At 37.5% G+C, this 24,059-nt stretch overlaps 1 protein-coding gene across 1 annotated transcript in view; it reads right to left on the reverse strand.

Annotated features, from left to right (window-relative positions):
• The window catches only part of CNTNAP2 (contactin associated protein 2), a 1,478,782-nt gene that overhangs the window by 1,153,370 nt on the left and 301,353 nt on the right, over window positions 1-24,059 (reverse strand). The gene's annotated exons all lie outside the window — the stretch shown is intronic.

The following is a 24,059-nucleotide window of genomic DNA, read 5'->3' on the forward strand; positions in this document are numbered from 1 at the left end:
TAAATCATTCTAGAGTCTTCACGTAGGTGTTCTTTTCTAACCAAATACATCTAGGACAGTGCATTTAAACATTAGTAAATACAGTATTCTGAAATTTCACCGAATTTCAGATGCCTGAGTTGCACTTCGGGTCATGGTCCTGTCATGCAAAGTTTCTATCATCCCTACTGATTTAATCATGTCACCACCAAAAAAAGGGAGGGGGCACATATGTCTGTATGTCTTTTTCTACATCACTGTATAAACTGTGGAAACAGAAGGGTCCAGAGAGAAAAATGCCACTTGACATTCACCTCTAAGGTGGTAGCAATAATTTTTTGCATACTTTTCCATCATTCAATAATTCATCTAATTTTTTTCCAGCTGGTCTACACACATATCAAGAATCTCTATCACCAGCTTATGAAATTATCCTTCTTTCTTCCATGAATACTTCTTTTTCTGCTTGTTTCCCCTTTTATTTTCTCCCTGGCACTAACTCCTATCATACAAACCATATTTCTACGGATCATGGTTATTTTCACCCAAGGTCCCGCATCAAAGATATTACAATATATTACACTCTGGGGGAAAACATAAGAGCGTGTCATTCCTTCTTTGACTACCTTTTTGTGACTTTTCATACTCTTTTATCTAATATTTTATTATAGTCTCGGCAACCATATGGCGGCATATTACCTTTACAAATTTAGTTGAAAATCCCCTATTTTGGAAGAATGTTCAGCACCCAGCCCTCCACCTCTTTCCTTCTGAGTACTTTGGAACTTCCATTCCAGGGATTTTTCAATGTCGTTTCCCTCTGGATATTACTAGGGATTATCAAAACAACAACAACAGAACAAACAAACAAAAAACAAAAAGCAGGTTTGCTGCTCAAGCAAGTTTGTGAAATTCTAGCTCAACAAGTCTCTGCACTGTCTGACTTCTCGTAAACCATAATATACTAATGTGAATTTGAATCTCCAAACTGTAATAGAATGGTTAATGTCTTTAAATTAAGATCATCATCATCATCATAATTCCAAGAGGAAAATGTTAAGTGTACATATCTATTATGGAAATCATCACCATCCATTAACTGAAAGATATACCTGCATCAATTTTCAGAGAAGTTGTAAAAAAAGAAGTCTAGGTTCAATACTGATTCTTTTTCCTTAGCTAAAAAAAAAAAAAAAAAAAAAAAAAAAAAAAGTAGCTCTGAATTTAAAAAAAAAATGTTTATGCAATACACATGTAAACGAGTATCAATTATTTGACACAAGATAAGGCATTATTTCTACATTGCTATCCCCCCCCCAAATTTAGAATAGCAGTGAGGACCAAAGGTAGAAACAGGTTGTTCAGAAATGCCTATTCACTATTCTATTAGAAAGTTATATATTTCATTAGGCTGTGACTGCTGGTCAATTATTCCTTGAGGATCAAAGACGGAATATAAAAGAGAGATGTGTAGCTTGCCCAGACCACTGTATTGAGGCATCTTAAGTGAAGATGCATATGGAAATTTTCTCTGCAGTAATGAATTTTACTTATGTACTAACAGTGCTGAAACGTAGCAAAGAGAACTAGGACAGGTAATCTCAGAAACAAGGGGAAAAGCACCATTCATTTCTTCACACACCTTGAGTGTGTCTTTGGAGGGGGCAAAAAAAAAATCTACATGTAGCCCTTGAAATGGGCCTTTGGAGCCCATGTATGTAAATACTGTTAGTTCCATAGAAAGCTACAACTTTTCATAACATATACAAATATACACTTGTGAAACCATCTTGTTAACAGATTCTGACATTGTTTTGTCAGATAGGAAAGCTATAACAATGCAGATAAGATGACATGTGACACTGTCTTATAGGAAACTCATTTGGCCGTCTGCCTATCTGAACTGATAATGTGCTTTTATTTTCCGTAATTTCACTCCCAAAGAGCAGAAAAATGCTTTCTGCGCTCATCTGGGAGCCAGGAAGTCAACAATAAACTCTCGGCTACACTATCTAGAATAATTCAGTTTCCACTGCATTTATGAAAATAAAAATTATTTTTACAAAAGCAACTAAGATGCCAGAGGTGTGCTGAGTTAATATTAATAACCAGCGCTTGGGGAAGGATTAATTTATTTTACTGGAAAATGAACATTACAATTTTCACATGGATATCAATCAGGAACTAGTCTTTCTTTCTTTTCTCTCAAGAGAAAGTATTCAAGGGTAAAGCACATGTAAGCGTACATAACAATAAATAGCAATAAACAGAAAATTCCCCATAGGGAAGCTGGGATGGAAGATTGTTAGTCTAATGCTAGAAGTAACCACAGAGAAAAAGGAAGATGGAAACTTGTTATTTACGTGACTTGGGGGCACTCAAATAAATTGTCTCATTTAATCCTAACAGCCACCCATTGGAGTAAATATTACCACCGTACTCTCCATTTGGTTCAATAAATTCAGGTCACAGAGCTAGGAACTTGGGAACTAGAATTCAAACGCAAGTGCGTTTGACTTCAAAACCTGGCACCTTTAATAGGTTTCAGAAAGAGTTTTCCATGTCTATCTACGCTGGTCAGAAGTTGTTCTCTTCTCGCTAAAAATCAGGGAAATCGGTAAAACCTCTCCTGGAGACAAAAGTACAGAGACAAAGATATCTTGAATCAGGAATTCAGAGGCAGTCTTCACAGGTATGTGGCATAATAAAAAGGGGATTTGTAACCAATAGAATTTAGAGGCAAGCACGGGGTACAGATATTGTTGATGAACAAGTGGTATTTTACATGTGAATGTTGTGCAAGGAAAGAGATTGATAATCCTACATAAACAGTGTATTACTGTCAGTATACTGGGACTGCTAATTACTGTCAATACATTGAGAATAACACACGCTAGCATAGCTCAAATCCTACGTGCTACTTATATGAAGTGTGCACATCTCTTGAAATTAAGTGTTTGGCATGACTTATAGTTTTCTATATTACTAAATTTGAAAACTGCTTCGATGTATGAAAATATTCCAAATTAAAACGCACACCCAACTGAATCAAGCTAAGTGTTCACTAAACAGCATTAATATAACTATTTAAAACAGTGAAAGTAACAACTTAGTGGGTTATCTCATATATCCTGGACAAGAATTAGACTAATCAGGAAAGGAAATATAATTGGATAAGCTGGTCAAAAATAAGTTAAATTAAACCAACGTATCGCAAACTATAATCCCACTTTAAAATTTCTTTTTACCAAAAACAATGAAGAGAGTCAGTTCTTAGACTGTGGTCTTATAATTAAAACTACATATTTTTCACTGCCTATTTCCAAATGTAAATCAGTTGATATTCAAATCTAAGTCCATTTGTTTCAGAACTTTGCTTTGAAAGTACCATCAAAGTTTATTAATTGTTTTTTTTTGGTCACATGACATTTTAAGATAAAAAGTAAGACACTGCATATACTATTATGTGGCTTCTTTTTCAAAGAACTTTTCTTGAGAAAGAACACAGTATGCTGAGACTGACATAAAATTGATTTCTATATTGTCTAGAAAATGTAGTTTAGATGACCCATAAAATCCCTTACCGAGTCTTATTACTTTAGTGTCTGGTATTGTTCTTAAGCCATTCATTACAGAAGCGTGTGTGTGTGTGTGGATGTGGGGAGGTGTCTTTTCTACATTTAAGTTCTACTTCACAATTGCCTCATTTATTCAGAACTGTATAGCATAACTATATCCCATCACATCCACTGGAAGAAAAATATCTAATGTAGTTGTTTATAGTTTACTGTGTGATTCCAATCAGTAGTTATAAAGGTAAAGGAAAAAAGTCACTTTAAAAGAGAAAATGTACATGTGTGTCTTGGGGGGGAATTTTTCTTTCAGTTTTTAACTCAGACACAAAAGTTCAAAAGCATCCTTATCCTGGGAAGAGCTTCCTCGGATCACAGAAAAATCAATTTGCAAGGACAGGATTATAATCCAGATTAAGTTACTTGCAAATGTTTTCTACTCTATGAGTGGACTCTTTCAAGATAGACTTCCTTCCACTAAAAGTCTATGAATTCAAGGAATGCATCTTAGAAAAATAATTACTATGAGATGCATTTGATCCTCCTGTAAAACAACACACCTGACCACTTGCTCATGAAAAGCAAAAGATAAAATCTTCATTAAAATAGAAAAGGTCATCGCCCCTCAGGAGAATTCCAGTTGTAGATTGGATAGAATTCATTTCCGTGTGCTCACTCTCATAATAAATGCAGCACTATCTTAAGGAAGATTAAAAAATTGCCAGGTGAAGGACTCCTAGAATCAGATTATGGTCAACTTGACGTCGCCTGAGGGCTAAAGTGCCCTGTCGGTGACAGGGGCCTGGTTGGTGCAGGTCTGTCTTGCAATAGGTCAGTGGCAGAGGAGCTGCCATTCCAGAGTCACTGAGGGATTTGCCAGTGAATATGCATGAGAATCTAATGTGCAAGGATTCAGTGAAAAGTAAGTGTTTTGATGAGGTAGACTGAAATAACAACAAGGGAGGAGTGACGAAATGGGATAAATATACCATAATCTTTGATTACTCACCAAGTATAGCAGACATCAGAGTTTATCTTTTCCTTAAAGCTTGCAGTTTTATTTCCTTGCATATTTGAAGCATGACATGGGTCACTAAAAGAAGGGAGTCAGCACACTCACATGGTTTCTTTTCAATGGAAAAGAAACACTTCATATGCAGATTTCCTCTAAGGACTTAAAAAAATTATTTTATACCTACATTTTGAAAAGATTTTTAAAAAATAGTGAAAAACAAATCTTCCAATTTACCTATAGTCCACAGATGGTTTTCTATATCTAATCAGTCTTATTCAGTAGCTTTACCTTGATTCTTTATTTGAAAAAAAAAGGGAAAGAAAAAAGCCCCAAACAAATCACTTTAGGGAAAAAAAAGTGGGTTTTTCTCCCCCACATATTCATTCTCCCAGGACTCATAATATTATATAATTAACTCTGACATATACTATACTTTCTTCTGGAAAAGAATCTGTTATTTAACATCCACAAGGAAGAAAACAGCTACAAATACACCTTCAAATGAACAAAATGAAACCCCTGAAGAGGAGAGTCCTAATTCTTTTTTTGTTTTTAATTGAATCTCTCTAAATTGTACCAGTGGTTTCAATTGAAAACATGTACTCAGCAAATGAGTAAGTAGAACTCTAGAAGCCCTCACAAAAGACTTGTATTGTGCAAGCTGTGTGGGAACCTGGGACCTACAAGCTGAGCTCTGAATGATGTGTGGATGTTTGCAACTGTGAAACTTCACAAGTATCTGAGTCTAGTATTGAAAAAGGAGGACTAGACAATTAGAATTGATTGAACATAAGGAGACCTGGAGTGAGTGGAAAAGGCAGAGGTGAAATATTGTGGCGGTAGAAATACTGGATTAGGAACTTTGTTTCCTCGAAAATAAGACCTAGCCAGACAATCAGCTCTAATGCATCTTTTGGAGCAAAAATTAATATAAGATCCAGTATTGTATTATATTATATTATATAAGACCCGGTCTTATTTTATATTAAAATAAGGTCTTATATTAATTTTTGCTCCAAAAGACGCATTAGAGCTGATTGTCCAGCTAAGCCTTATTTTCGGGGAAATGCAGAATCAGAAGATTGAAGTTTGGAACCTGGGTCCACCCTTAGTCATGTGATGTTGAGCAATCCTTAACCTCTCAGATTTTCTATAAATATGCATAGTAAAGACGTCCTAATGGGATTCTCAGGAGCATACAATCCAATGATACATGTAAATGTGTTTTGTAAAATACTAAATACAATACACATGATCTATTTCCTGTATTTTCAATTGATAGTATCTGCTGTTCATACCTTCTGACTAGCTCAGTTCTCTCATCAGGACAAAGAAAGGAGTGGGATTAAATGTTCTCTCAGCATTGTTAAGAGATCCAAATGTAATATTTTCAAGAAATACAAAATAGGTTATGGGCTGAGGGCATGGGATAAGGCAATTGCAAAGTCAAAGGGGAAGGGTCTCAAATACAGAGGAGGTGAAGGGGGTCAAGTATATGGTGATGGAAGGAGAACTTACCCTGAGTGGTGAACACACAGTGTAATACATAGATGGTGTGTTATAGAAATGTACACTTGAAACCTACGGAATTGTACTAACCAATACCATCCCAACAAATTTAATAATTACTAATTAATTAAAAGAAAAAAAGAAGACAGAGGAGAGCAGTGTGCTGGTGGAATGGGTGTGGGTGGGAATGAACAGAGAAAGCCAAATCAAAGGAACATGTATTCATTATAAATTCGAAACAATTGAATCAAGTCATAATATTGATTAGAGGAAGATAAAAAATGCTGTGATTAGATTTGGCCAATAAAATAATTCAAAAACTATGACTGAATTTTGGTCTGAAAAATGACCATGGCCATTGTCTGATGACCATCTGAGACTTTTGGACGTCTTAGTTCCCTTGTGTGTCTCTGCCTTTATAACAGATTTAGAACTTTTTTTCTCTCTCTTTTCCAACTTTATTTTTGTTTAAGCATGTGAAGCTTCAGAATCCTACCACTCACCTTTGTGGACACAGAATATGTGGAGGTATCCATGAGGACCTGCCTTCACCTAGATGCCATCGGTTGTAGCTTTCACATTCTAAACTACATTCTGATACAAAGACATAAAAATCCTATGATCAACGACCAGGACGAAAGTCAGGCTTCTAAGACTAGTACCGTTAATTCATATCAGAAAACACCTTAAATACAGCAGGTGTCTACTTTTAATTGGGTAGGGAAAAACAACACAGAGTTTTCTCAAAATTCTCAAAATAAGTAAACTGAAGTAAGTTACTCTTAAAAAACTTAGTAACTACTTATGGTACTATGTGCCATAAAGTGTCTAATTTAATTATTTCTCACAGCAACCTTATGAGATCCAGGTAAGGAAATCAAGGCTTAAGGAAGTGAATGATTTGCCTAAGGTAATACTGGGAGTCAAAAGCAGAAAAGACTTCCACCACAGAAAGTCTTGATTCTTATTTCCTAAGCAAAATAGCCTCTGCGGCAGCGAGAGGCCGAGTTCCACCATCAGCCTCTGTTCTTTTCTGTCCAGCTATCCCCGGAGTTCAAGAATTTACCTTCAGAGAAATTGTATTCTTCCATCTATTTCAAAATGTTCATAGGAACTTTGTTTTTTTTCTGATTAGTTGACTACATACTTAATAAGAGCTCGGAACTTCACAGGATATTTGACAAATCTACTCTGACCCTTGGTTGATGTACAGAATTTAAAGAATAAGGGCATTTGACGTGTCTCTTAATGCTGGGCATTAGAGCAGAAATATAAGGATTTGAGCAATACCCTTAGGTCCAAGATGTTGTAAGGCAAGATGACCAAGTAGTACCTCCAACGACAAACAACTCTGAATAAATTAGAGGGACAGTGTTCCATTTATGGGCTCACTGTTAATCGTTCCTGAAAACCCATCCATAGCATATGGAGGAAATTAAGAATATAGGTTTGAGGCTAAAATAAAAGATTTTGTGATGTGTCAAAGAAGCATAATCTCTATCAACGTCTCTCAAAATACATCCCTGTGAGTTTGTCTTAAGATATTGCATTGCCTGTTCCCATGATGTTAGCAGACACCACGAGATGAGGAATGTACTTAAATTCTGTGAACCTAAGAGTTCTCTCTGGCTGTACTATATTATTCTACCCCTCCAGGGAAGTCAAGACTAGTAGGAACGTTTTCAGGTACCAGCAACTGGCAGCAAATGTATATTAAGTGGACAATTTTGATGTAGCAATTTCTTTAACATGCTCTCTGGAGGATACTGAGAAAGAAGGCATCATATTCTGTCTCTGGGACCTAATGACATGCAGTATTAATAAGACCATCTGACGAGACTCTACATTCTCAAAGGAAGTCAACGTAAGAGCTGTGAGAGTTCAGAGTGCACTGATTCGGAAGCGCTCTTTGAGCCTGTGGCTTTCATTGACCTTGAAGGATAGGTAAGATTTAAATGAAAGGAAAAACATGGGAGCAGCCTGGCATGAGTAACTGCAAGAATGAAGTTGTGGAATTGGCAACCAAAGGTCATACTCAGGGGATTGAAGGCCAACAAACATCTGGCTGGACCAGAGGCTCCATATTGCAGAGGATGTTTCTGAAAACTCAACTGAGACCTTCATCGATTAATGTGCTCATGTTTCTTATAGAGTCAAATAAACATGATTTTTAACCTTGTGTCTTCCACTAGGTGTGTAACTGTGGACAAGTTAATGTTTCTAAAGCTCTGTTTTTCTATCTGTAATGAGGCTACCTATTCAAGACTAGGAGAATGCTTGTGATTCTATATCTAAAGAGCCTAATAGAATGTCCAGTATGTAGTTTAGGCATCTATATCGTATTTAAAAGTAATAATAAAAATACAGTAATAAGATTGGATTATATCCTCACTACATTGAATTTTAGTTTTAATAAATTGTTTCAATTGCAAACATCTTTTATGTTCTACAGAAATCCTGGAGGTTTAAATTCAGTTTTAGCTATAGATTTAGTAAAAATGAGCTTTTAGCAACTGCACTTTTTGTTTCTTTATCACAAAAATAAAAGATGATAGCCACAAAAATTGACTGAGTTTTCAAGGACATACCCAGGTGCATTAAAAATAATTTAACTATGTTTTATTTATTGATGGGATTATTTAACTAATAACTATTTCAATACAGACTATATCTTCATGAAGTAAAGACAATGTGCAATTCTGTTCACCTATTATTTATGATAGAGTTTAGTAGAGTCTTAATAATTATCTGTTGGATTAATAAAATAAAAGCAAATTAATGAAAAGCAGTCACCCACATGTTACTATACTAAGTGTACACATGCAGAAATACTAATAACATTTATTTTTATGGGTCTTAGAATACAAGTTCTTAATGTATACCAAAAAAGTTCCATATTAAAATTAATAAAAATAAATAAATAATGTTAAGGGATAGTTGTCATTAAGTGTTGACACAAAGTCTTGTCTTAATAAATTCAACTAATATTTCCTTTAAGTCAGAGCATATTTTAGCATTTTTTACACATTTGTCTTTAAATAGGTCACACTGTTCCTTACTAAATTTTAGTTCTATGTATGAAGTACACATTTTATAAATTACCATAACATGTACATTTTCTATATTTAGAATTTAAAATTGAAGGGCTAATCTTTTTAATCATGTAGAGCAAGTTTTAATTAATGGAAGCCTCATTCTTATTTTAAATATTTAGCCTGTCAAAAATAAAATGAAACATTTCATTTATATAATAAAAGCAAACATATTTCATTTATATAATTCCCCCCCCCCAAAAAAAAGTCACTCAGATCTAAAATAAAAAAAATCAATTATGAGACTGTTTTATATCAATTCTGTAAGAGCCAGGCAGATTTATGTCTATTCAAATCCTCTGTTTAGTCAATGGAAATAAGAGTAGTGATTTATAAGCAAATTAATGAGATAAAAGTACGACTCAAAAATGTTTTGGTAACCTATAGGTCAAGAAGGAATCATAATTTAAATTCAAAAATATTTTTAAATAAATGACAATAATTTAAAAAATACATTTGAAAATCAAAGCTCTACAGAAAAGAATATTTAAAATTTTCTAAATAAAATTATCATATTTTCTCATGTTAAAAAAACGTTTTGGAAGGGATAACTTTTATTAAAAAACAAGCTTCTGGAATTTTCACACCAATTGTTTTTACTGTGATCTATCAGCCACTATCATGCAAGATGATACTGTAATTTTTTTCCTAAGCAGAACCTCTGTATTCTGACAGATGTACTATAAATTCTACATTATAATGCAGATTGATTCTAAAAACGTTTTTTTTTTGTTTGTTTCTTTTTTTATATAATCTATAATTGACGCTGGGGTTGTGATCTCAAGGAATGTTCCACTTAATTCCATATTTAGTGAATGCTCACTGTACACCCTGAATTCCTCTGGGGATACAAACATGAATGAGAAAATAAATCAAGGTCCCTTGAGTTGACAGGAGAGGTGGAGACCAAGAGATAATCAAATAATGACAGCAGAGCGCATTGAAATGCTAGCATAGAAATATGTATTAGGTGCTATAAGAGCCAGTGGTGGAAGTGGCTGCCATATTCTTGGTTAGGAAAAGACAAACGGGAGGTCAGGAACTTCACTTTAAAGATGTCAGACATTACTCTTTTAATATGACAAGTGACACATTCCCACTTCTACTCAGTTGACACAAAAGTATCGCTTACTCCTACTCTGAAGGGAATCCAGTAGGCAGCAGTAGTGGAGCTTAGGTTAATAATTGTGAACGGTATCTCAGAAGGAACCCCTCCCCCCAGGAAAAAATCTGGACATATTACATAATAAGTGACCTGACATGTAAAACCTCTAAATGTTGAGAGTAATTTATATACTCCCATTTGTATTTGTATAGACTCACTGGCATTGAAAAGAAGCCATGGAGATGGCTTATTTAATGATTTAATGTACTTTGTACCTGGGTACAGTCTTGAGTCAATGGAAGCAAGATAAAATGAGATAACAATCTAATTATCCTGCAAATAAATTTAGCAATTGGCAATGGGATTAAGATAATGACCCAAATACCAGTTGGAAAAGACTGCAGTGTTCACTACTATTTTATTAGAAAATGGTAACATTTCTGTAAGCCAATAAAGGCACTTTGATGAAAGATAATAATTATTCATTTTAAATACTGAAAAACAGATAAAAATTATCGTTTGTGAGAAGTGATTAAATGAGAAAATGCACAGAGGTGTCAATTGTGTGACTGTGCAGAAAGGAGGAGAAAAATTTAAATGGCATCTACTTAATTGAGTTGCATCATTCTTAGAATCTAATTTAGATGATAACTTAGCATTCACCAAATACATGTGTGTGTGTGTGTGTATATATACACACACACACACACACACACACACACACATATATAGGTGTGTGTATGTACGTATGTATGTATGTATTTATTTATGGAAGGTTACTTATCCAAAGTTGAATGAAATGATCTTTATCACTGCACAAAGCATGGAGAATAGACAGGAGAGGTTCAGCCTTCAGTTAACGATGGGCTGAAGAATATAAAAAAAATGCTTGAACTAAATATCAACACTTATGACATTCAAGAGAATATTATATTACAGATGAGCTTTCCATGGCAAGCCATAGAATGCATCATAAAAAGGAGATCAAATAATTTGAAGGATTTTCTGGGTTTACCTAAGGACAGTTCTAAAAACGGTATTTCATATGCATTTTAGTTAGTTTTACAGAACAATTAGAAAACATTTGAAAAGGCCTAACACAGCAACTACCCCAGTGGCTGTTAGTATTTGAGAAACCAATGAGAGGTACTATTCCAAGTGTGTTTATTATCATCTTTCATGACGGTGATGTCTAATAGCCTTCAAATCTTCTTCATTATCCTCTTAGAGAATAGCAATGCTTTTTCTTTAAGGAAATACATTTCATTAGGGAAGAAGACCCGTGGACTTGCTAAGATACCCTGTAGGCACCCCTGCCTGGCAGGGGCAGCATTCCCAGCGCTCAGTATGCCTGGTTACCTCTGCTCTCCGTGGCGGCCTTAGACCATGAATTCCATCAAGTCCCACGAGACACCACTGCCAGAGGATCCTTGGCCTGATTCCAAGTGCAGACATTCCTCGGAGATACTGCAGTTCCAGGCCACACAAAGCGAGTTACTCAAATGTTACGTATGCAGACCACGAAAACTCTCTCCATGTCCGCAATAAGGCCGTCGTGCTTTCTCATCATTCGTGTGTTCACTGGAGGAGCACCTCTCATTTCCTCCATGAACTTTTCCTTTGCATTCACACCTTGGCTAACTGGCACACGAGGTCTTGTTTTTGGCCTCTCAACTTTCGACGTGTCTGCCTCACTAAACTTAATCACGCCTAGTTTTTTTTTTTTTATTTAAAGTGAGGGATGTGTGACTCTTCCTTTATCTTGAACATTGAGAGGCTATTGTAAGGTTACTAGTTGTTCAGTATTGTTGTGTCTCAGGCAAAACAGGGAGGCCCGGGGAGAGGGAAAGAGATGGGGGAACATCCGGTCAACTAAGTTTATCATCTTATATGGATGCAGTTCATAGTGTCCTCAAACAATTACAATAGGAACGTCCACTATCACTGATCACAGATCAAAATGACAAACTAATAACGAAAAGGTATGAAATACTGATGAGAATTGACACAACGTAACAAAGAGACATGAAGGGAGCAAATACTATTGTAAATGGGCTTACTTGACACAAGGTTGCTCAAACCTTCAGTTTGTAAAATAACGCAGTATCTGCAAAGAGTTGTATAGGGAGGCATAATAAAATGAGGTATACCTGTAGATGGCAACTAAATCCTGCTAATACAAACTGCCATATTGGTCTAAGTGAAATTTTCCTGCATGGGGTTTTAGCAAAGTACCCAGAAAGACAAAAGGCTAGGATTTCCTTAAACATTCAGAGTAGATTTCACAACTTTTTCTGCTTGATTGTTAAGATGAGGTTGAATGCGCACTAGAATTTGACTTCTGTGATTTGCTCTCATTATAACATGAGATGATACTATGATTGGGCAATAGAACTTTTAACTCCCACCTCTCATAAAAGGATACCAAAGATACTGAAAGGAAAGTTGTCGACTGTGGACAACCAAACTGGCTTAGGTCGATTTGCAACATAAACACACACACAGAGAGTCACATGAATACCTAGGTTTGTCTAACTAGCGAGTTTGGAAATAGCTGATTAGTTAATTAATAAAGAAGCACTGCATAGCCACAAGTCTCCTAGATTGAGTATTAAGATATTTGGGCCCCAGTCTTATTCTAGTCTGCTTTGAACCACAGGCAATTTTCCATAAAGCCTTTCAATTCCTGAGAATTCTGGACTGCATGACTTCTTTGGCTACTTTCAACCCCCAAAGTCTATACATTTCACACACAAAAATGTAGTACATACTCCTTACTGTACTCTCGTTGACAATAGGATTAATTAAAAAGACACAATTTTTCTGGAACAACCTTGCAGAATACAGTGAGATTCACCTGTACCATATCTTCCCTTGTTTCTAATGTCTAGTACCAAAGAAAATCGTCATTATAACCGGTTATATAATAGTCTGTTAAATTTCTTGCTTGGAAAGGTAATAACATAGTACATGCAGAACCTGCATTCTTTTCTTGCCTTCTTAACAGTTTCTCTCCTTTATAATCTTAGTACCAGGAGTGGGTTTGGCCTACAATTCTCCCTCTTACAGCTTTAAAGGCATTGTTGGGAGAAACGTCGGAAAACATGGATAGAAATCAAATAGATCATTTGGAAAATAACCATCACTATGTATAACTACATTACACTGAAACTGTATGTTGCTTTGAAATATGTCTTCCCAGTAGCACAGGGTTGTTGTCCATATGCCTAATTCCCAATCTTAATATTTATACAATTTCAGAAGGCTTCTTTCTCTTGTTTGTTTAATCAACCAGAATAATCTGCAAAGAACCTAACCATGTAGAGTACGATCCCTCAAGTCTAAAGCTCCTGTATTTCTCTTCCATGTGGGATTATCTATACGGAAGTTAATCCCTTTCACTGAGGGAAGTGAGTTACAAAATAGTGCCAGCTCAGGAAGGTCAGATTTGACTAACTCTTCTTTTTCTCTTTGCTGCCATTTTTACCCCTGTAAATATTACACTTTGCTTCCTAAATAAATTGCCCAGACTTTCTTAAGAGTAATGCTTTGGGCAAACATCGGTTCCAGTGAAATGAGTAGAATTTTCAACCATCGCATCTTCTCTGTATGGATTTTTCTCATCGGCTCTTCTTAAATACTTTACGATTTCTGTCATGCTCCTTTGGTTCTTGGAGATGTTATGTTCGGAAGGAGAGGGATGGAGAAGTAATACAAAGTAAAAGAAACTGAGGAAAGTAACATTGACTAAGCATCTATCGTAACACCGGCACTAGTCTACATACGTAACTTCCATGCATTATTTCGTTGCTCTTACTATCAACTAGTAATAATTGTTTTCCTCATTGTATGAATGAGTATATTAAATCTAGGTGAGACTAAGTGATTTACCCAAAGTCCCAAAGCTAGTAAGGGTCAAACTCCCTATAATTTCCACAGTGCTTTGTCTCCTCTGCTAGCTATTAGGTTGGTACAAAAGTAATTGCGGATTTTGCAATTATTTTTAACCTTTGAAACCGCAATTACTTTTGCACCAACCTAATAATTCTTCTGAATACTTTAAAGGAATAGGCTATTTTTAGGTTATATTGGTACTTTTTTTAATATTGGTATTTTTAAAGGAAGTTTTTTGTCACCACTTGAGCAGAAATCAATTATGACATTTTACATTAGAAAAAAAATTGAACAGTGAAAAACCCTATGTCTTCATGCATTTGTTCAAAGAATATTTGCTGGAATTCAACCACCATTGCTGACATAATACTGATATCTAATGAAGTCATTGGGTGTTTTATTTAATGTGGCTGATTAAGAATTACAGGTGTTGAAAAAATAACTTTCTCTTTTGAGTGTGCATTAGAGGCTAGGCACTAAATTTTGGCTTTACATACAGTAATCGTTTAGCTTTGCCCACACTCTATAAGCACATTAGCATCCCTTTGCGCAAAAGTAGGTTTTGTGACTCAGATATTAGGCCACTCCAGTCACCCCAATACTAACTGGCAGCTCCTGGAGGTGTATTCAGGCTGCCGGACGCTTTTAAACTCACAATAGGTGACCCCTCACAGGTTGCAGCACGTGCTCACATCACACATTTTGGGAGATGATGACAGTAAATGTAATACTCTTTCACTGTTCTCTACATTTTCGTGTATGCAAGTATACCTCTTCCTAAAATCCACAATCTTCCTCATGGTTGCTTTTTCTGTGAATTGGGTGTTTAAGAACACTTGTTATATTGCAAAAAAAGATAGACTTGAGATGGATGGATAGATATGTAGATAGACAGATAGGTAGGTAGGTAGGTAGGTAGATAGATAGATAGATAGATAGATAGATAGATAGATAGATGACAGATATAATTTTATATATAGTTCAATACATAATTAATGTAAACCAAAAGCAAAGGCAAGGCATATTTTCAAGGTGGGGGTGGGGTGCGGTAGGAATGTGTGTCTGGATTGACCAGATTTAGCGGGAGTCACACATCTTTAGCTTCTCAGTTGACCCAGCCAATGCTCCTTGAGGGAGGGGAGGACCTGGGAAGAGGACTCCGTATTAATTCACTCTAGGACACCGCCCGGCAACAGAGGACACTGAGCCCCTGAGTGAAAAGTAAAAACCGTGTAGAAAGAGGACCAAGATTTTAAGCCCTGACGCTCTCTCTTCTTTAGCAAATAAATGATTAACCTTTCTTAGGCCCCATTTTCTTCATTTGTAAAGAGGGAGAAATAATACATCGCTCAAAGGATTATTAGAAGCCTCAATGGAAAAAAGTAAGTAAGTGAAACATAATTCGTGAACACTCGAGTGCTGTATCAACGCAATTTCCCTCTTTCTCACCCTGGCGAACTCCAGTTTTGTCAAAAGGTCTTGATGGCTCTTGCACTGACCTGCCTCAGGGACTCTGTGCCATGCAGGCCACCTGTCTGGGCAGCTGTTTATGTCCTGTGCCCAGTATGTTGGGTTTAGAGTGAATAATAGCAAGAGCTGGTAGCAGAGCCAGCCGCCATTCCACGTCCACAGCTCTGCAAAAAAACGAGGAGGCCACACATTCCGACAGAGCCAAGAATCTCTGAGGAAAAAAAAATCAGTCTACCCTCACCTCCACACACAAGATAAACCAACAAAATAAGAAGGACTAGAGGGAATGGCAGGGAAAAAGGTTTATAGGGTTTGGAGGAACTTGTCCTGGGAAAGAAATACAAACCACGTCACATGTGCTTTTTAAAGTATTGGTCTTAATTGTGTTAATATGAAGAATGGCCAAAAGAAAATGATTTCCACTGAAAATATGTGCGTGGGTTCCATCTGTTTCAGAGCACAGTCCCCTTAAAGAAAACATAGTGTGAAATCAGCATGAGCGATGTCTAAGACTTTGCGGTGAGAAATAATTCCCAGACGGAGGACAAATTACTAGTGTCCAAAGCTGTAAGATGAGTATTTGTTGGGGGCTTCAAATCTCACTATTTCAAAGTAAGAGCATCGGCAAAGCTATCCACCAAGACAGAAGGTCGAAGTTACTCAGCCATTGGAGTGCAGCCTAACGGTGTTCCATGTTCGAGCCCAGCTCTAGGGATGGAGAGAGGCTTTCAGCGCAGACTCAGCACCAATCACCAGGCACTCGCATCGGCCCAGGGAAAAGCATGGGTGTGGATACAGGTAGGCGGCCACCAGATGGAATGTCCAAAAGGACAGGGATTTAACTGCTTTGTGTGTGTGCGGCTGTGTGTGTTCACACATACTGTGCATGTATGAAACGAACTGACACAGGATAACATTGATATCTGTAAACATGAATAAATCACATAACTTTCACATATACACAAGGAAAGCGGGCGCTTCGGGAAACGTATGCAGATCACAAGAGCACAGATCCGAGCGAGGTTCTCACTTTTATCTGAGGAAAGGCACAAGGGGTGCAAGGACACTGTTCGGACAATGCCGCATGTTCAGGGACCACAAGGGGACCGTGGGGCTGGAGCAGAGACCACAGGGGAAGGGCAGGAAGAGAGGAAGTCAGAGAAATACCCGGGGGCGCAGAGCAAGAATTACAGTAAGAGACTTTGATTTTTACTCTGCGTGAGAAGGGAAGCAAGTAGAGAGCTCTCAGCAGAGAAGCACCACGGTGGGGTTTAGTTGCTGGCTGCCATATTGTCGGCGGGAGCAAAATGCAGAAACACAGTCAGCGCTCAATTGTGATAAGCCAGGTGAGAACAAGTGCAATGTTTATTTAACTTGGGGTGGTTGGAAGTGATCAAACCCAGAATATATTTTGAAAGTAGAGTCAATGTGTTAGGTCTAAGGGAGAACGTGAGAGAGGAGTCAAGGATAGTGCCAAGAGTTTTCATCTGCATCAGTGAAAGAATGGAGCTGCATTAACTCAGTTAGGGAAACTGAGGAAGGCGCTGTGGAAGGGGAATTTGATCCAAGCTTATTTCAATTGGCAGAACAAGTTTATTATAACATTTTTCAGAATATAATTGTTTCTGACATAAGCAGGAGAATTTTACACTCATCTCTACCTGCCATAACAGTTTGCATAAGTGCTGAGAACAGCGGAAGGGCTGCTCATTGGGACTCCACTGGTTTTCAAATAATCCACTTCTCCTGCCTAATTGCCCTGCTCCCTCAAAGCCCATCAATCTCATTTTAAACTTTTAATTTTTATGTTTGAAAACCTCAATGTAATGGCTTTTGACTGGAGTTGTCTGTGTCCCATGCTTCCCTTTTTGATGTTTGCTTTACATGGGTCCAATTCTCTGATCTTGGAATACCGGACTAATAATATACTGAGACTTAATCAATACACAGAATGAAGGCTAGCCTCTACTGTTACAAAGCTGATTCCACTGCTCCCCGGATGTCCTCGCGGGGAAGGCAGACAGATGGGTGTGTTATACGAGGACAGACTTCTGTCTCTCGGGCAAGGGTTTTCAGCAAATAACTATCTTACTTATTGATGTTCTTTCAATCCTTCACTCTACTCTTTCTTGTTAAATGATCAGTGTTCTGTGTCCTTAGATTAACAAGATAAAGTTAAATGAGTGTAACTGGTCTGAATGTACTTCAAATTCACATTAACATAAATGTATAGAAAATAAGAGTCCTCTTCTGGAAAACTCAACATAGTTTTCAAGTAATCATTTTAATCCCAATCCTTGTGCCTGGAGATTGCAAACAAATCCACACACACTGCACAGCATTAATAGTTTGGCCCAAACTATTAATCAAAATAATTGCTAAACTGTCATTTCAGCCTTATTTTCCCTTAATATCTAAGGTTTTCAATGACTTACAATCCCAAACCAATATGTTTCCCCTTACAGCACAAATATATAAAATACATAATCATATCCTTTGTGTAAAGATTTCCTTTAGTATTGATTCAATATAAGCAAATAAAGTGCATTTGCTCTGTTGCATTTAAATCAGAACTATAAGGCATCTGTAAGTGAAACACTGAAAACTGAAAGATTACAGTATGAAGATCTTACAACAGAACTTCATCTGGCCTATGCTATCAATTTAGTGATTTAAACTGTCTTAATCATATGCTTTCCTCATAGATGAAGTTCAAGAATAGGCAAAGCTAATCTATGGTGATAGAAAGAAGAGCAACGCTTGCTTATGTGAAGGAATATAAGGAAGGACAGAGACATGAGGGAGCATTTTCGGGTGTGAAAGAATTTTACACATGTTAAAGCTCTACCGAACTGAACACTCACTATAGAGCTACGCTTTTTATTATATACAAAGTATAACTCAACTAGAGAAATACTGGGGGAAATGCTCACGTTTTCAACCCACTGCTTCTCACGTCAGGCTGCACATTAACATCACCTGGGGAGACTTTAAAATATTACTTAGGTCCATACCCCAGAAATTTAATACATGTTTAGAGAAAAATCCTAGAGACAAATTACACACTTTCACGCAACAGTTTACCTAGCATATCTTATATGAGTTTTACTCATGGTCCTCTCTCTTCTCTTTCCACTCTTTCCATATCACTTGTCAAAGGCTACCAGCGAAGGACAACCACCAATGCTGTATAGTCCAAGTTAAGCCTGCTAGCTTGACCTACGACGGAGAGCGCACAGGAGTAGAGCCAAGGGGTGTTTCTAAACGGCCACGTACTTCTAGAGTGTGGGGGCTAGAGGAAGTGACAGGATGGTCTTAGCCGGGATTGGTCAGAATTTGTCAATGAGGAGACTTGCTAGTACAGTGCTTGTTAGAACACGTCTATGCAGTTTCTGCCCGGTGGGTTTGCCTATGGTGTTCTCTTGGAACATACAGTTTGAAATGGGCTGTTCTTGTTAAAGGAGTTTGTGCTTTGATCTCCTGTGATGGCGCTTTGATTTGCTCTAATATATGTATTTTGCATCAGAGGGCACTCTGATTTGTCCATCGTGGTTTCTGTTTTGATTCCCAGCACCCCCCTAGCCGAGCTGCCAGCCAGATGGTTTCCGCTTTATCACATTAAACTAACAGAACCCATACATTGTCCAGAGCTCCCACCAAAGCTAATTTCCAGAAGAACCAGACAAGAGGACATCGGAATGGAAAAATCAAATGTGTTTATTTCCTTGAGAGATCCTCCCCAGCTTTCCCTGACTTGCTGCCACTTTCTAGTAAGTATCCTTCACCTAATTTTTAAAGACTTGAGGAAATATTTACGTTCATGGCTAGATTAAAATAATAATTTCCACCCTGAGGGGATGGACTTTTCTGGTAGAGCAATCTCATGGATAGTTTTCCTTACTATTAATATTAAAATTAGCAATATGGGAAGTTCAATACTATCCTGGCAACAGATCATTCAGGGATGGCATATCCAAGGCAGGGAAAGTCCAGGGTTTTCTGGGGAGAAGCTTCCGTGGAACATTCCTAATTTCTTTATCATTTTCTGTGCCCCTTTTTTTCATCAGTGACAGGAAGGCACACGTCACTTACACGGCGCACCATGACAATAGCACCTGTCCTCGCAATTCCTCTGTTACAAACGTCTCCCATTCTATGTTCTCTTATTGCTGTGAATAACTTCACCCTCAGGTACCCAAAAATGCAGTACTAATGGAGAATAACAACAAAACTAAACATGCAAAAACATCAGTCTTACGAAAACCCATGGCGTAAGGGGCGTTCCTGTAGAGGCAGAATGAAGTGGTGGAGACTTTGATTTAATCAGAGGTGTTCTGAGTTATGTTTGATGATTTTAAGATATAACGTAACGAAGCCTGGCCTCCCACCCCCTGCAAAGAGCTGCCTTTCACAATGTGTACGTACATGAAATCATCATGTTGTACATAGTCCACTTTAAATATTTTATAATTTTATTGGTCAATTACACTTCAGTAAAGCTGGGGGGGAAAATCAAAGTAAATTATCTTAATGTTAAAGCCAGAGTCACTGAGAGACCTCTCCTATTCGACCTGAAAGAGGAAATGTGGAATCAAGTTTTTTTTTTTTTTAATTCATTTGGGAGATGAACAAACATACTTCTTAGGGAATAATCCATGAGACCTGTATTATGTTGTGATTTCAGAATACTACTCTCACCAAAACTCGTGACAGGGCAATTATTGAATCTATCATTTCTCTCTTCTGACAGAAGCAATTTTGTGTTTGCTCCTTTTTAATGGTGAAAGGCAGGAGGAAGAAGAGGAGCTGAATGCGGTGGAGGCAGACAGAGGTGACGGATTGTTTCTGTGTCTGTGTGTTTTGAAAAGTGGGTCCTGAGAAAGATTCACAGGAGAGTGGTGTTAGCATCCTCGTGCTTTACCGTTTTCCGGGACACAGAAGAATTGCCTTCAGAAATCCAAGCGACAGAAGACACGTTTGATATTTGATGGCCCATGCAGGACGTGAAGCTTGACAACTGAGCACTCCCTGGGTCAAAGGAGACAACTTGCAAATTACTCAACCGCCGGAAATTCATAACAAAACACACGCTCCGTCATGGAAACATTTCTAAACATACAGTAAACACGTTTCTAATATGAGGGATGTTCTTTAGAAACAGGAGAAGCAGAGGTGTTCAAGGTCCCCTGTGAATACTTATGCCTGGTCCCCTATCTGTCTTAGCCCCCAAACAGCAGGGTCACACGACATATTGTTTCAGGCACTTCTCTTTTTCAGTATTCTAGGAGTTTGGGTAATGCCCAGCTTCAAAATAATGTGGATAGATGGCAACTGTTTCCTCTCTTTAAAGCTCATATCTGTGCCAAATTTGGGGACTCATAGGAGATCAAAAGAGAGATGAAATAATAGTTATAAGGGTTAGAAAAACAGAGGAAGGAACCCCTCCAGTCTTACACAGCTTCATTCTTTGGTCCCCTTTAGATGACACCTTTAGTGCAATATTTCTTACTATTATCAACCTTCTATTTTTTATAATTCAATTCCAGTTTTGGCATTCTATCATTTTTTTTAAAGCTGATTTTACCTTTGTAAAGCTTTCTATTTATTTTATTGTGATGTAACTCACATGCAACACAATCCACCCATTTGAAGTCCGCATGTCAATAGTTTTGAGTTCTGTCATTTTCGATACAACGTCTGGCAGAGAATGAGACCAGAGAAACTTTACTCATCTGGGAAGTCTGAGCCACGGAGCCGGTATCTTTCACTTTGGTTGAGTTTTTCTTCCCAAAGGTCACTGATTAGATACATTCTCAACTGAGTGCCAAAACCAAGAGTCCACTGACCAATGTTGAGCAATACTGAGAGCAATAAAAGTCATTTAACTGCCGGCTCCTGAAGATAACGCCAGGAACCAACTAAACTGCTTACTTGTCAAGACTGACACCTGGCCCGTCCAATCATTATAGGACTCTTGCCTCATGGAGCTCAGATCCAATGTGATTAAACCATAGACTCTGCTCAGTCCTAAGGAGAGCAACTCACGAAAGACCTGCCCTAAAATCACTCAGCTCAGACCTTCCATAAACATCCTCCAACTTCCCTTTAAACGCCACTGCTCAAAGGAGGTGATGGTCTCCATTACTACCATGCATCTAATAAACTTAGCATTGCCTCATCGAGTCACACAACTGGTGACTTTGGGGACAATTTTATTCTCAAGTGAGAAAAAAAGCACAACTCTGGAACCAAAGAAAATCTCAGCTGACAATCCAATATGAAAAAAATAAATAAATAAACAAATAAAAGAATTGCTCTTAGGCACAGAATTCTCAGATTTACTTTGGATGTCTGTGAAACTGAAAGAATATCTTCATAATTTCATATACATATTCTTTATAAAAATTATGTTGTACATCACTAGTATCTACTGGAACTTTTACAGATGTATAAATCAGTCACCTCACAGTATAAAATTTAAATGACTAATCACAGTTGTTGTTTTTTTTAAGGAGTTGTACAAATCATTATTTTCTACACATAAAGTTGTAATGTTACTTTCTTATCTCTTTTAAGTAATCACTAATAAATAAAAATTATGTCAAAGGAAGAATTGGTCCCTGTTTACAGCTGCAGCAGTTGGGGTCTGATCCCCCTTTCCTTTCCCATCCCCGTTAAATGAGGGTTTCTCAGATATCTGGATAGAAATCCAGCCTAAAAACAAAAACACAAATAAAAAAACCCAATAAATACTGTTCTATAAGATGCACAATTTAGCTGTTTTCCTGTCTACCCTGCCAGCTCTCCCGTACTGATAAATTCATACATTTTTTTTTCATGTTTCTACTGTAGCTTTGTGTCTCTGAGTAATCATGAATGAGTATTTAACCATTTTACTAGCATTTGCAGCCTAGCAAAGGTTGAATTCCATTGAACTGGCAGATTGCTTTTTAATTTTCTGCTTGGACGGGTCGTTTTTTTTGTCCTGTAGATTCCAAAATATTTTACGAGTCTTGATGGAGAGGCTACAATGCTTGCAAATTTTGCTGATGTCTGCCAAAAGCTGATTAACCTTCCCTCATTCTTTAGAAACCCATGTACCAGCCGGCTTAGGTGATGTAGGAAACATGATATAACGCTGTTTAACAGTACTTTCACAAGGGCTGCAAAATACTACTTCTACACAAGGGATGAGGACATATGTTGATAATTATTCTGGGCAGATTTTTACTAGTTTTTTTGTTTCTGTAGTTGAGGGAAATATTTATGAGTCTTACAGATGTGAAGTGCAAGACAGCTTGAATACCACCATTCCTTAAATGCAGCCCATGATCTGTGAATAATAATTATGTGACTTCGAAATGGGCTACGCGTATGAATACAGAAATTTTTATGACCCCGCGTTAATTGTTCTGAATTGTGTAGTCATTTGACTTCAAATGATAATGACCTGGTACCTTGATTATCTTGTGTCATTTGTGCAATTGAGCAGACATCCAGAATAATTTATGGCTGCTCCATCTCATAATGGATTTTTAAAATAATTAAAATACCACATCACAATGGAATATTGTTATTATAAGTATTTTTTTGTATATTTTAAGTCTATTTCACCTATTGTCTTTCTCATCTCAGGGAACAGCAACTCTTTTTCTAGTTGCTCAGGCGAAAACCCCTGATTGCTCTCTGTTTGGGATGCGGTAGGTCTTACAGTGGCTTCCACTCATTTGCTCCCTACTCTGTCAAATAAAGAGACCTGAGGGACCTCCCTATTGGAGGAGTGTATGACCCCACCCCACTGACCAAGGACTTGGTAACACTGCTTCGGGCAATGGAATGTGAACAGAGGCTTTAGGATCCAGAAGAATGTCTGCATTTAAGAAGACAGAAAGATCCCTGACTGGAATTCCTGAATTCTGGAGTTCATGGAAAACATAAGAACGAACGAAGCAGGGCGAAGGAGGCACACAGGAGAGCTGAACTGCATGCAGGAAATCTGAGCCCAGACATCAATGCCTGTGGCTGTAACTACTGAGATTGGAGGGAAGATCTGAAAGTTTCCTGTAATTGCAACCTAAATTAAAGTTGATGAATACCACCCATATCCGAAACATTGGCCAATCCTGTTATCTCTTCCTTACAAATATCTCCCGTACCAGGCCACTTCTCTTCTGTGCTATTTCTGTGGCTTAAGCCACCAAACTGTCTCGTGATCATTGTAATAACCTCCCAATGGGCCTGGATGTTTCCTCCCTTATCATCTGACTCATCTTCTATTTTCCACATGGTATCAGAATAATCCTGTTAAAATACAAACCAGATTGTTTCACTCCTATGCACAAAGCCCTTCAATAGCTTCCCACATCACTGCGATGACAGCCAGGAGTCTTACAATGGCTCACACAGCCATTGGCAGCGCACAC

Source organism: Rhinolophus sinicus, linkage group LG11 (genome assembly GCF_036562045.2).
Source record: "Rhinolophus sinicus isolate RSC01 linkage group LG11, ASM3656204v1, whole genome shotgun sequence".
In the NCBI taxonomy this organism is placed as follows: domain Eukaryota; kingdom Metazoa; phylum Chordata; class Mammalia; order Chiroptera; family Rhinolophidae; genus Rhinolophus; species Rhinolophus sinicus.